The following is a 14,970-nucleotide window of genomic DNA, read 5'->3' as shown; positions in this document are numbered from 1 at the left end:
TCAGTTAAACCAACCCCAAGAGAAAAATGAAGCAATCATGATACTCAGTCAACATGAGACACATGAAGATGTTGCCAGAATAGTACAGCATAGTGTTCTGTACTAAACATTTGTTAAGTGGAAGTGCACCCAAGAGTGAGCGTGTAAACAGATAGCACAGCAAATTCATGGCCAGACACAGTTTGTATCATGATCAAGCATCCTGCACTATACATATCTGTGTATGCTGTGCCTTTCTTACTATCCTCACATGACGACAGCTGTGTTCACCAGCATTACCACAAGCATGTGAGTAATGGATCTCTCAAAGACATCCTAACAGCTATGGTGTCACTGAGTAGTATGAATTCTTCAGCTTCCTTCTTCAATTTACTTCCTTATTGACTGAAATACTATGCTTCACATGACCATATAAAAATTTTGGAAAGGAAAAACTATGGGAAAGGAAAAAAAAAATAAGAGCTACAAGAGGTTTGGAGGTAGGTATGAAGAATCAGATAGATGAGAACAGGAGATGTTCAGAGCAGCTAAATAACCCCATATAATACCATATCAGTGAATTTACATCACATGACTATCAAAAATCACATAGAAGAGGGCATGAGAAATGGCCCAGCTGTTAAGAATACATACTGCTCATGTAGAGGACATGAGTTTAGCTCCTAATACCCAACTGCCTATAATTCCAGCTCTAGAGGATCCGGTTCCCTCTTCTGTCTTCTGAGGGCACTATACTCTGTGCACAAACCCACACACAGACACATAGACAATTAAAAATCCCACCCTGAGGAGCTATTGACAGTTGATGGTTACGAGGGGAGGTAGAGCCAGTCTTCTTCAGGGATGTGGGCTCTGATAGACTGCTCATGCTCTAGTAGGTGGCCCTGTACCCACAAGTGCACACAGGCAGCACTGAGTGGACACAGTGGGCATGCTTTGTTTTGTTGTGTCTTATTTAAGAGTTCATGAAATCGGTAGGTGAACGTGATGCAGGGGATAAATAGGGAAGGAGTCAGAAGGGAGATAATAGGGATAGATTTGATCAAAACACTTTAAATGTATGTATGGAATTCTCAAGCAATGAAAAGAGATTTAAAAAAAAAATCTTTTTGAAGACTACACACAGAGAACATCCTCCAAGTGAATTGTAGAAAACTTTGGACTTTAGCTAGTCCTGATGTGAGCTGTGTTACTCGCCAATCTCTACGGGAAACTGATCCACTTTTCACCCAATTTTTCTCTAAAAGTTCCAGGCCTGGAGTTTGAATCCCCAGCACTCATTTAAATGCCAGTCAGGCATGATGGTCCACCTGCAAGCCCAGCATTTGGGAAGATAAGTCAGAGGACCCCTGAGGCAAGCTGCCTAGCTAGACTAACAAGGTCAGTGAGCTCTGGGTTCAGCAAAATCGAGCCTTGGTCAAGAAGGTTCCAAGTGTTATCTCAGAAGACACCCAACTACAACCTCTGATCTCTGCAAGCGAGTGCACACTCGCATAAGAACACACATAGGCGCATACATACGTACTTGTGCAAAAACTCCCATAGACGTGAATATGCCGTCACAGAAGTACAGATGAGCAGAAGCGAAGACCATTGGCACAGAATCAAGGCTTAATGAGTTACCTAAACTGTTGCTACATTGCTGAAAATGGTTTAAGGTTCAAAACTATCAGAGATTCTGAGGCGTGCCTGTGTGTGTGTGTGTGTGTGTGTTCCTTTTATTGGGAGTGATCATGAAGAACTTTTTTTAGAACATGAGCCCAAAATGAGGATTTATTTGGAGATCTTGTTTTAAGCAATTTCCTTGAGAGTCATAAAAACTAAAAAGTGTGCTCAGTTTTCAGCTTAGGGAGGTGGTTCTCAATCTGTGGGTCGTGACCCCTGGGCCCTTCAGAAAACACAAATATTTACTATGATTCCTAAAAGTAGCAAAATTACAGTTATGAAGTAGTAACAGAATAATTTTATGGTGGGGGGGGGGGGTCACCACAACCTGAGGAACTGTATTAAAGGGTCACAGACGTAGGAAGGTTGAGAACCACTGCCTTAGGGCTTCTTATCTCTTTCTTGGACTTTCCTTCCTGTATTCTGGATTTCTGCTACAGCCCAGTCCTTGGATGTGGAGTTTCAGGGTGGTCTTCTTTCTCCATGTCTCATCCCCCCACATCAATCCCCTGCCGTGATTTGCCCCACTGTACAGGTTTAGAGTTTCATTCCAATCCACGTTCTCTGCTGGCTAATTGGATTAACCAAACCACATTACTGTAATGGAAGATAATGGATTATTGTGTTACCCTTCTCAGCAATGGACAACAGGCATCAAACGTCTCTCTGCACATTGTTCCTGTCCACAGCCCCCGCTGTTCCATAGAAGTCGTCAAGCTTCATCTATAAGCACGTTTGCTTTGTGGTGTGGACAGTGAGTGTTACACAGAAAACATGTTGAAAACAGGACTCCTCATTCTCCATTGTGGCTCCAAGGTGATGGGTGAGGGGTAACCACTGAAATACAGAGGGCAGGGCACTCTTGGCACACACAAAGACTAGTACTGGTCCCTCACTGTTTCTGCAATGAGAAGGGGTGTGGGTACAGGACAGACAGTCAGAGCCTAACACTGCTTCCCCTATTCCACATCTAACTTTTGGAACACAGCATGCTAAAAGAGTTAAGCAAAAGGAAAGAGGGGCCTGGGGGTACAGTTCAGCTGGTGGAATGCTTTCCTCACATTCTTAAAGTCCTGGTTTTAATGTCCAGCACTGCGTAAACTGAATATGGCAGTACATGCCTGGAATCCCAGCATTCACCCCAGAGGAGCAAGCAAGCAGGATCAGACGTTCAAGGCTGTCTTTGATTACATAACAAGAGTGTGTGTGTTGTGTGTGTGTGTGTGCGTGTGCGTGCGTGTGCGTGTGCGTGTGCGTGTGTGTGTGTGTGTGTGTGTGTGTGTGTGTGTGTGTAAAATACAGCAAGATACAAATGGCTAGAACCATAAAATCCAGAGTAGGATGGCTCTAAAATCCCTACCGTCACACCCAGTAGACCAGTGGCCTGGGACATCCAGCCTGCCTGTCTTTGTTGGAAAGCAATGAAAGCTCAGATGATGTCACAGGGAACCCAAAGCCTTGAACCAGCCCCACAACCCCATGTCGACATCAGACTCGAACCTCAGCCTGGGAGACGTAGGCAAATTTGAAAACCTGAACATTTATCCAAAGAAACTGACTTAAAAAGACTTCCTTGACTGTAAAAACCTGGGAATTTTTTCCTTTCCTTCTCAAAATAGTTTTAAAGGTCAGAAGAACAAAATGACACCAGTCCGTGAACATAAGCGCTGTTGCATGACTTTTCCTTGTTGGGTGTGAACATTGATCTGTTCACAACAGGACAAAGAACTGATTCTCCCCAAGTCCAGCACAGTGAAGCAGTGAGCTTGTTGGGGCGATTTCTAGGAAAATCAGGAAAGGGTTACTTACAAAAACAAGGATGATTCAAAGGCAACTGTAGCACCTCAAGGCCTACCTAGCAGACTCACAAAAGCTGCCTTCCTGGAGCTCTCTCTGTCCTGAGGGAGCTCCTTTGGAGATTAGCTTCCTCTCTTAAACAACCGTGTACTACTTTTATAAACTTGGGGGAAGGCCCTTGTGAACCCTGGTACTTTCCTGAAGTTCCTGAGCCTCATCAACTTCATAAAGCTTCCTGAAAGGGGTCTCTTTAGCTTCCTGCGTCTTATGAGCCCTCACCCTCCCTCCATGAAGGAATGCTGCAATTTGGAGGAAATTGCCACAGAATCCTCTCTATTTCTTTTTCAGCTGAGTGGTGCTGTGTTACATTTCCATAGTGAGCAAACTGTGCACACATATGGCCGGGTCCGTGTAAGCCCCTCAAGCCACGTGAGTGGCCAGGCCCCTCCCCCAGGACCTCCTGCCGCCAGGTTCCACCCACAGAGCACTCTACCTGCCCTAACTGCCGGGCCCAGCCCCCCACCCTACAGAGTATAAAGCCCAACCTCTGGACATGAAATCCCACCAATCTCCACCATGGAAAGCCCTGCCCTGAGAAAGCTCCCCCTTCCCAAGAAACTCTATATAACCCCTGTATCCCGTTCAGTTCTCTGCCGTTTCCCATTCTCCTGCTTTTCTCTCTCCCAATAAACTCCTGTGTCAAGTTTGTTGTGTGGTGTGACTCTGTGGAATTCCATCACTTCCAACTGCCAGGATACCTTTCCATCCGAACTGTAATGCTTACAGTTTATCCTCAAGAGTGAATAGAGGACCCTTTCACAGCTCTAAATCAGAGGAAAGACCAGCAACCATTGCTGATGGGTGGTTACAGTAAGAAGTCTTCAGTGTCCCATCATCCACTGTGACATCATAAATAGGCACACCCTAGACTTTCCAGCCACTTTGTTTCCTCTCTTAGGAATGAAAGGATAAGACAGGACCAGCAGACACCTGAGGAGGACTTTGGACACAAGAGAAAAGAGAAGTGTGGGACTCAAAAGAACCAAGTGATCCAAGGATTCTGGTGTGGGGAAATATCAACGATTCAGTAATGTCTTCAGAGAGAAGTCTCAAAACAAGGACAGGTGACCCTCCAGTAAACAACTAACTCAAAAGCACCCACAGAGATTTAAAATATGATGATTGAAGTTAAATAAGCAGGCAGGTTAAATAGGGGGGGAAAAATCTCCTAAGAAATGAGAGAGAGAGAGAGAGAGAGAGAGAGAGAGAGAGAGAGAGAGAGAGAGAGAGAGAGAGAGAGGAGATGGAGAAGAGAGGAAGAGAGGAGAAAGAGACAGGAAAAACACATACACCTTAGCTAATTAATAGACTGGCTTAAAATAATGATAAATGCTGATGATCCTCTGTAGGTTTGCAGGTCATCTCACCCTTTACTAGATGACTCCACTGGAGACTGTTTAGAATGGTAATGAAGCTTCCCTCCCTGGGCGGTTCCTGGCTAACTGACAGAAGGAGATCTCTGCCCTCCACTGTGTAGGTCTCTGCAAGAACTGCCTGTGGGTGGCAGCTGGCCTCTCTCAGAGAAAGCAATCTGAGCGGAGGCAAAGAGAAAGTCACCGTGCCTTCCGCCATAGTCCGTTACATGTAAGGCATCATCAGGTCTGGCCCAAGGAGAAGGACCTAGAAAGAGTTCACTGGAGGGAGACAGCCCACAGTGGTAAGGTAGGAAGATAAGGGCTGGGGTCAGTCAAGGGGCTGAGGATTGAGTCTTGGCTCCTCCCTTCCCTGGTTTCCCTCTCTGGAGAGTGTGGTCTGCCCGTCACTGAGCACAACTCTTTCGAAAGCAAATCATTTCAAATGACTGTTCGTGGAGACGCCAGTAAGTCACGGTTATCATTAATATCAAAAAAGGTTTTTGGTAGAGTATGTGCTTTATCCCGCAGCTCTATCTAAGGTTCAAACCAGAACTCAGCAAGATCTCCTTAACAGTCACAGGAGCACACAGAAGGAATTGGAACACAAAGCTCTGTCTTGTTTGAATGACGAATTAGTGTTTGCTTATAGTCCAGAGAAATCTGGAACGCAAATTTTATGGACTTAGAGGAAATGGAGAGCTAAGAAAAGGCTGTTTTGATTTCTAGTTTTTTGGAAGCCTTTGCCTAAACCCAGGAGAACAAATACATTAGAATGTCCAACTTCACAGCAGAGTCAAAGACAGCCTGAGTTAGTGATTGCTAAGAAGTGGCATCCTCCATCCCCATTTGAGACTTCACGAACAATACCAGCATCCAGGGAGAAGCGGGTGCCATACAAAACATGCATCTCCTTGGGTATGGTGGCTCACCTGCAGTCCCACATCTGGGAGGTGGGCCTCTAGAAGGAAGAATTTGAGGTTGGTCTGATAAGCACATCATGATACCCCACTGCAAGAAGCAAAAAAAAAAAAAAATGCATCTCTTATTTATAGTCTACCTGGGTTTTATAAAATGGGTGCTATAATTACTGTTGGGTCCATGAACACTGTGTGTAGGAGACTCCCTACTGATCTTATCACCTGTGGCTACAGCTCTGTAAGGAATAAAATTGTGTCAGACTCCTGAGAGTTCAGCATCTATTTGTCTTAGCATCTATCATTTCCCTTGCTCCACTTTTCTAACTTTGACAAACTTTAAATACTTGAATAATTAGAACTGCTCTACATTAAACATCCCAGAGTCTTTTTAAGTAATGAAAAACAAATTGATGGCCCACAAAAATGCTTTATAACCTTGCTTATGAGTTTCATGTTAATTTAAGAAGTTACCACCCCTGCCGTTTGTATATATGAATCTCCCTTGCATACAGAATAGTCACTCATCTAGTCTTTAATTATACACTGCTCACATGCCACACACCGGGCACAGTACTATGTAAAGACAAAACAGCCCTTAGCCCTGTGGAGGAAACAAAGAACTAGTGGTCTGGTTACACAGACTTCCCATATGTTCAAATGGTTTACTAGTGTGACATAAAAAAAAAAAAAACAAAAAAACAAAAACAAAAAAAAAAAAAACTCTACTGCGACTCCTAAAGATCAGCTGTCTAAAGCATGTGCCCAAAGTTTTGCTTTTAAGATGAGAGTATTTTCTAGCATGAGAACTTTCAATCAGAACCAGAATCTTTCAAGAAGGTTAAAAGCCAGCCCCAAACAAACATTATAGAAGTCCTCAGGAACCCAGGAACATGGAGCAGGAAGAAGGCTGGGGGCAGGGGGCGTAGGAACGCACTCCCACATGAAAAGTGATGTGCCCAGGCCACAAACACATGGGTCCTAGAGACTCCGCTGACTTCCATTCCATCGTCCCTGGTTGTGAGAAGACAGAACAGGGGCCTCTCTAAATCTCATTTGGGATGAAGCAAGAAAATAAACATTTGCAGAGTCATCCATAAAGCTCCCTTAACTTCAAAAGACTGCAAGGGAACAGCCCCTCCTTTGAATTCCGTGGAAAAGAAACAGACACACATGATTCAGATTTCTGGAAAATAAACACAACTCTCTGGGGGGAAAGAGAAGCGGCACCTGAGGGCCAGATGCCGTTGGGTGGGGGCGATATGTTTATAAACCCGCGAGCCTACAGGAACTGACAATGCTCTCTCCCTCTCCCAGTCTATCTCCCAACAGAGGCAGGTTGACTCGCTGTGGGAAGCTTGGCTGGGTTTTGTAGACACTGGACTCTACTTGCAATTAGAGACACTTAGGAGTCAGAGAGAGGGGAGGGGAGAGAGAGACTGCATATGGGAGGGGGATGGAAGAGGATGGGGAGGGAAAGAGAATGAGAAGGAAAGGGGGAAGGGGGAAAAGCCGGGGAGGGGCAGGAGAAAGGAGGCAAGAAGGGGGGGGATAGGAATAGGGAATGAGAGGATATGAGAGGGAAGGGAAGGGGTGGGAAGGAGAAGAGAGAAAAGGAGTAAAAATGAGGGAAGAGGGAGGGAGGGAGGGGAAGGAGGAAGGGGAGAGGAGATGCAATACGAAATTGGGTTTTCTCCTCCAAGGTAAGGGTTATGAACTCTGAACATGTTCAACTGAAGCTTCCATCTTAGTCAGTTTGGAGTGCTATATCAAATACACATTGGGCTGAGAGTAAGTAGCTTAAACACCAGTATTTCTTAGAGTGCTTGAGGCTGGGGAATCCTCTTCCAGCTTTGTATATGGATTTCTTCTCACTGGACCTCACAGAGCAAAGACAGAGAGGGAGCAGGCTTTCTAGTGTCACTTATGAGGACACATCTCTTCAGAGGGAGTCTACCACCATGACCTCAGGTGACCCTAATCACCTCCAAAAGGCCCTGCTGCCTACTACCATCATATTACATGTGGGTTTAGGGGGAACATCAACATTCATGTGTGAGGCACAGGAATGCCCAATGGTGCTAAGAGGAAGCCTCTGTTATGCACGGTACAATGGTTTAGTTTGTGAGCAGAGCCAATGCACAAGGATCGCTGCCCGTTAGACCTGGGGAGGCAAAGGGTTGAAGCTGTACTACAAGACAGCAAAACAATCAAACACAAAATACAGTCCGGGTCCTTTGGAGATGACAGTGGATGGGCAACATCCTAAGATTAAGGGTGAGAGCATCACACTTCCTCCTAGAAGTCATGCCTAGCCATATGGCAGGTAGAGATCTGCACTTCCAATTTCTTATAAATAGGATGACTGATCCGAGAAATACTGCCCCCAGAGGACCAGGGCCGATGAAGAATCTTTTCGAGCCTCCCAAATTTCAGTTTTGGTCTTATGCTTTCCTCTATAAAGGAGTCCTTTATACTCTAACTTTCTCTGATGTTCCAACAGGTATGTGTAGTTCTAGAAACAGCGTGGTCGTGCTATGCATACCTCTTTAACACTGCCCAAGCAGTGACTCTAGTGTCTTGACTGTTAGGAAGTATTCCAGTATGGACTTCCAGCCTTCAGGGGATCCATTTATCATTGGGTTTCTAAGTCTAGAAAGATGTCTGCCTGGCACTCAGCAGGCTAGATGAGTCAGACAATTAACACCTCACAGCCAGCAGCCACCCCCTCACGATGACTCTTAGGATCTGGCATACACAAGCCCACCCCTCTCTCCAGCTGGGTACTTCCCAGGGTTTCCCCCATGGTGTGGTACACCAGTTACTTGCACAGTCCTGTGACCAAAATATCTGAGAACAGTTGAAAGGGACAAGGGAGTTACTTTGGATACAGTTTTGGAGGTGTCGCACCATCATAGTAAGGAAGGTGAGACGGAGTTGAACAGTTCATGCTGTGGCAAGCAAGAGAGAAAAGGGGGATGCCTCCTTTATTCTCATCCGTTCTATCTGGGGGCCCAGCCTGCAGGATGATGCCACCCACCTGAGGTGTGACTCAAGTTGTCAATGGAGATTAACTAACACCACACCCACTGTGAGAATCAATGAGTCAATAACAGGGTCACTGCCCTTCTCCTACTGAGCCTTTTAGACAATGAAACAGACACCCAGGGTCAGTAAGACGACGGTTCAGCAGGTAATGCCTAAGAGCTCAGCCTGAGCTCGATCCCTGGCCCCACAAGGTGGAAGGACAGCACCCACTCACACAAGTCGCCTTCTGACTTTCACTTATCTACCGTCCCCTCCCCCCAAATAAGTGACTACATTTAAAAACAATACTCAGGTGCTCAGCTAACTTTTCATATACTTGAACAGCCCACCTCTCTTCCTAATAATTTTGGTTAAGAAGACATAAAAGCCCTATTTTAGGATGGGGCAAATTTTAAAAGTTCTAAACACATCTTAAAAAAAAAAAAAAAAGGATGAAATACACCCTAGCAGCAAGTTCTTAAATCCTAAACAAAAGAACCTGGGCTGGATTAAGTGCGACTGTCACCTTCAGAGGCTGTTGCCCCACCCCATCCCACCCCACCCCACCCCTCTGTCTCTGTCTCTGTCTCTGTCTCTGTCTCTGTCTCTGTCTCTCATAATCTATGGGAGAAGCCTACTGAGCAAGTCAAAAAGTCAAATGGAACGTCCAGCCAGCACAATGTGAAGTAGTGGGTGGTCTGAGGTCTGGGCTTAAAGCCATGGCTTGGGTCATATTTACATTTTTAAGATCTATTGCATTTGAGTTATTTTCTTTAACCAAAAATTTCCATTGATCAAAACTTGTTTTAAGACATCAACTTCCTAGAAAAAAAAAAACAGTAAAAAAGTTTCCTTTTCCCATTTCTATTTCTTATTTCTCTGGTAGTATGATGTGTGTGTGTGTGTGTGTGTGTGTGTGTGTGTGTGTGTGTGTGTGTGTGTTGTATGTTGTGATAAAAGTCATAATTTTTAGTAACGAAGCCAAAAGAACACACCAGACTAAAGGGGAAGCTAATAAGAACTGCCCGGGTGTGTGTGGTGGGGAGTGAGGGGTGGGAGGGGGGGGTTGGTATGGACTCCTGGACCAGCAGGAGTAATTTATGTGAGTTGTGCATCAGTCAGGGCCTCATTCCTTCCTCCCTTTGTCCGTTGTTTCCCCCGGCCCACATTTCCTTATAGACCAGAGCGGGAGGTCAGGAGGTTGCATGTACCTCCTGTTGATTTATTTGCAAAACTCTTAGTCACAGCTAGGCTTGCAAAGCCTTCTGGGACGACACAGGTGCTCCGAGCCCAGCCACTGACAAACACTGTGGAACTCATCTACCCCTGAGCACTGGCAGGCCGAGAGCTTTCGTCTAGTCTGCCCACGTGTCAGAAGAGCAAATGAGTTCTAGGAAATTCCTCCTCTTGAGAACAAAAATTTTCATTTTGTTTCAAGAATGAGACCCTGCTCATCCCAAAACACATTTAAATAAGGGCAACACTAATTAAACTGTGTGTGTATGTATGCGTGTGTGCACATGTATGTACTATATATATAGTTTAATTAATATATATATGTAATTTTATGCATATAGAGAGAGATAGAGAGTCTCAAAAATAAATAGAGAAGAGGTCATGAATTCTTGAAAGGGGTAATTAATTGGAGGACATGGGAGGAGTTGGAGGAGGGGGAAGAGTGAGAAAAAAGTTTCCCTCTTATTTTTTTGTTTGTTTGTTTTTGTTTCTGTTTTTCAAGACAAGGTTTCTCTGTGTATTTTTGGTGCCTGTCCTGAAACTCACTCTGTAGCCCAGGCTGGCCTCGAACTCACAGAGATCCACCTGGCTCTGCCTCCTGAGTGCTGGGATTAAAGGCGTGTGCCACCACCGCCAGCCTCTCTTATAAGAGGAAGCATTTGGGTACAATGAATATTTGGATATGGCTTGGTTCCCCAAATGCATGCAGGAGTTTAAACCCTAAAATCTTATGTCAATAGTATTAGGTTAGGGTTGTACGAAATGACTCAGGGAGTAAGGGCCCTTCCACCAAACCTCACAGCCTGAGTTGATTTTCCTCCGACTCCACATACGGTGGCGTCAATGTCCCCTCCTCACTCACACCAAATCAAAAAATGTAAGACTAAAATTTAATCGTGATTAAACTCAATTTGTTGTGTGTAAAGTGCACTTTGAGAAGTGATTAAAGGCATTGGGCTGGAGCCCCCCACATCCTGGTGGCTTTAGGAGGGGGAAGAGGTCATATAATTAGAATGCACACATGCTCCCACCATGGTACAGCTCACAGGCACTTTGCAAGAGCCCACATAACATTGTTTGACTTGGTGCCTCCAGAACTATGACCCAAAGCAAACTTCCTGTCTTTGTAAAGGAACCTGCTTCAGGCATTCTGTTATGGTAGTGAAGAGAAAACTAATACAATGGAGAAATGTCAGGAATGTCCTCTCTTGTTCATCTGTCACCAAATTAACAAGAGAAGTGCAAGCCAGGCACATGATACACTAGTTCTTAACTTCACCTATCTAACAGATGAAGCCTGTGGTGGGGGCATCAAAACAGGGGCACAGGGAATATGAAGAGTCACAGGACCAGAACTTTCACTCTACACCAGTGGTTCTTAATCTTGGCTGCATGGTAACCATCTAAAGTTATCATCTTTAATAACTACAATGCCTTGAGACTTTAGTGATGGATAAACAACGTGCTTGCTACTTGTTGAACCTGAGTTCAAATCCCTGCACCCACATTTAAAAGACTGGGCATGACCATTTGAGCATCCAAAACCCCAGCACTGGGGGTGGAGGGAGATTGAGACAGGAGGATTGCTGGGGCTTACTGACTGCTCCAGGCTCAGTGAGAGACCTTGCCTCAAAGTACTAAGACAAAAAGGGCTACAGCAGGACTTCTGACATCCTTCTGTGTATTACATACAAATATATCTAGACACACATGCATATACCACACACATATATCACACACATACTCACATAAACCATAATGCTTAGTTCCACAGGCAGACAGGAAATGAATTGACATGGCATGGGCATAAGGATCTTTAAAGTTTCCTCAGATGACTGTAGCACAAAATGAATGCTGAGAGCCACTGATCTATAGTAAGGCCACCTGGACTCTGACTTGTATCACACATAATAGTATTGGGCAGGATCTTGAAGGGTAAAGTAATAGAGTGAGGATCTAGCTAAAGGGTAGAATGTTTGCATAACATGCCTGAGGCCCTGAGTTTGATCCCCACCACCATAATGGCTATAGAAGAACTCAACACAGTTCATAAGCAATAACCATATATATATAAAACATATGGCCCAGAGAGTAGAAAATACATTGTGTTTGGGGAACATGAAGAAACAGGGAGAGCAGGCAAGAATAAGGCTGAAGGGTGAGAGCCAGATCAATGTGGTGAAGGATTTTCTCCGAGACAGGATCTGGTTTTTATACAAAGAGTACTCTGGCTGCAGCATTGGAATAAATTGCAGGGAACAAAGTAAAAGATGAAGACACTATTGCCATAGACCAGGCAAGAAATTACATGGTATTGACCTAAGGTAAGCAACTTCTGTAGTTTGCCTGGAAATGCTCTGTAGTTTGCCTGGAAATGCTCTGACTTTTGCATGGCAAGTCCTGGTTAAACGCTTCAATCTCAGGCAAACCAAGACAGTTAATGATCCCATGAAGACCATGGCAGTAGCAGCAGAAATGAGTCAAAGTTTCACAGATAGAGTTTAGAGATCTGTAAAGTTGAATGGGCTGGAAGAAAGAGAGTAAGGAGAAAGGAGAGGAAAGAGGAGAAGGGGGAGGATGAGGAGGATGTGAAGAGCAGCGGCAGCCCCAGCAGTAATGCTGACTCCCCAGTTCTTAGCCTGGCCCCTGAGGGATGGTTTCTCACCATGGTGGGGACACTGGGTGAGGGAGGAGGTTTAGTCGGTCCAGGTGGTGTTTTAGGCTTTGTTTTAAATCTGCTCACTTTGTAATCAACAATATAACGGACTCATGCTACCTAAATATCAATGAATGCATTGATTCACTTACTGAACACCTGCCAGGCACCAGAAAGTGAAAAAATGAGGCACAAAGGGTGTTTGCCTCAGTGAGCATGAAGTCCAGTGGGAGAGGGAGGAAGTCAATGATTCTACCATGTCTTATTTTTAATTTCCCAAGGCAGACATTCATCTTTGTTCTTGCTGGGGTTTTTTTCTTTCTTTTCTTTTTTTTTTTCCTGTCCTAATACCACTGTATGTAGGATGACCAAACACCTGCTTTCCCTGGGATGGTACTGATTCACATTTACTGTCTCAATGTAATTTTAAGTAACAACCCTTCTCCCTCTTGGGAGTACCCGTTTCTATGGTAAAATGTGAAAAGACCTAACAATCACTGGCCTCTCTCTACCGGTTCAAGTGCGCTATTGATTTTCTGTGTTCATTTTCTTAGAACACCTCTCTCTCCTCACAGATACCATTGTTCAGCAAGTATTGACTATGTTCTGAATAACCCATGGGCAAGACTGAGGCAATGAAGCAAATCTCTCTCTCCAGTCTGCAAACTATTCTCACCCAGAGACTGACAATGAATCAACCTGCCAGGGAGCTGGTTCTGTGCGGTGGAAAGAGACTGATTGGCAGGATGCAAAGCCATGCCAATGTGGTCTTGCAGTGAGTAGACATCATTTCATTTACTAGAGCCTCAATAAGTGGCCTTAGTTGCTAGATGGGAATAATAATATCTGCCTGGACTAATTTAGAATACTCTGAGAAGCAAATGTATGAATGTATTTTCAAATTGTAAAGTGCCATACAGATGTGATGAATTCTTTTTCTTTCAGGACTGAATATTGAAGAGGAATTCTACACATAAAAATAAAAACCTGGCCAGGTGGCAGTGGTGCACACCTTCAATCCCAGCACTCGGGAGGCAGAGTCAGGTGGATCTCTGTGAGTTCGAGGCCAGCCTGGTCTATAGAGCGAGATCCAGGACAGGCTCCAAAACTACACAGAGAAACTCTGTCTCAAAAACACAAAACAAACAAACAAACAAATACATACATACACACACACATAAATAAATAAATAGTGAATGAATGAATGAATGAATGAATGAACGAATGAATGAATGAATAAAAACCTATTTGCAGACTGGTGGGACGGCTCGGTGGGTAAAAGTGCTTGCTATTCAAGCCTGGCCACCTGAATTTCATCCCCCGTGGAATGGTGGATGGGAGAACTGGCCCCAAGCTCTCCTCCAACTTCTCCATGCATGCTGTGGCCTGTGTGTACCACACACAGATGCATCAATAATAATAAAGAGAATACTCATGTTAAAATTTAATGCACTTGAGAATTTATATAGAATTGACCTGGTAAGTGCAAAATGTGACTCTTGTTGATGGAAATATATCATTTTCATGTAAAGTACAAAAATTGAGGGCCAAGGATATGACTCAGTCAGCAGAGTGCTTCCCATGCAAGCATGAGGACCGAATTCAGATCCCCAGCACCCTTAGGAAAAGTCCAGTGTGACAGCACATACCTGTGGTCCCAGTGCTGGGGAGGCAGAAACAGAAGGATCCCGGGGACTCGCTGATCAGCCAATCCAGATGATTAGTGCAATTTAATATTCACTATCAATCTCTGGCCTCAGTGTGCATGTGCTCACATACAGACACACATCCTCACACACAAACATGTACACGCATGCACCTCAAAGCACCAGAGTTTAGAAGTCATATATGAAAATGTTTTATCAGCATTAGTTGGTGATGTTAAATATGACATTGGAGACTATTTTATAAATGTTGTATGGAATAATATATAATGGATCATTACATGTAAAAACATTCTAATATTAAGAAATAAATAGGTTATTCAAGTCATCCACAGCATTGGAACTAGTCTCTGCCATCACTCTTGATTGCGCTCACAGAAAAGAATATGAGCTGTGGTCCATCAGCCACCCCCTCCCACCTTTTCAACAGCAGACAGCCCCAGAGGCAATGTGAAGTATCTAACTCAGTTGTATCAACAGACACTGTGTTTTATTTCAAGTTTATCAGCAGTGGATGAAAAGAGCCACCCTGTGTTTTGGTAACAAAATCTCCTTGTGTTTTACATAAGCCTGATTAAAGTTACTTTAAGAAGAAA

The sequence above is a fragment of the Peromyscus maniculatus genome, chromosome 5 (assembly GCF_049852395.1).
Source record: "Peromyscus maniculatus bairdii isolate BWxNUB_F1_BW_parent chromosome 5, HU_Pman_BW_mat_3.1, whole genome shotgun sequence".
Classification (NCBI taxonomy): domain Eukaryota; kingdom Metazoa; phylum Chordata; class Mammalia; order Rodentia; family Cricetidae; genus Peromyscus; species Peromyscus maniculatus.
The sequence above is the reverse complement of the archived record's forward strand: the minus strand, read 5'-3'. Positions refer to the sequence as shown.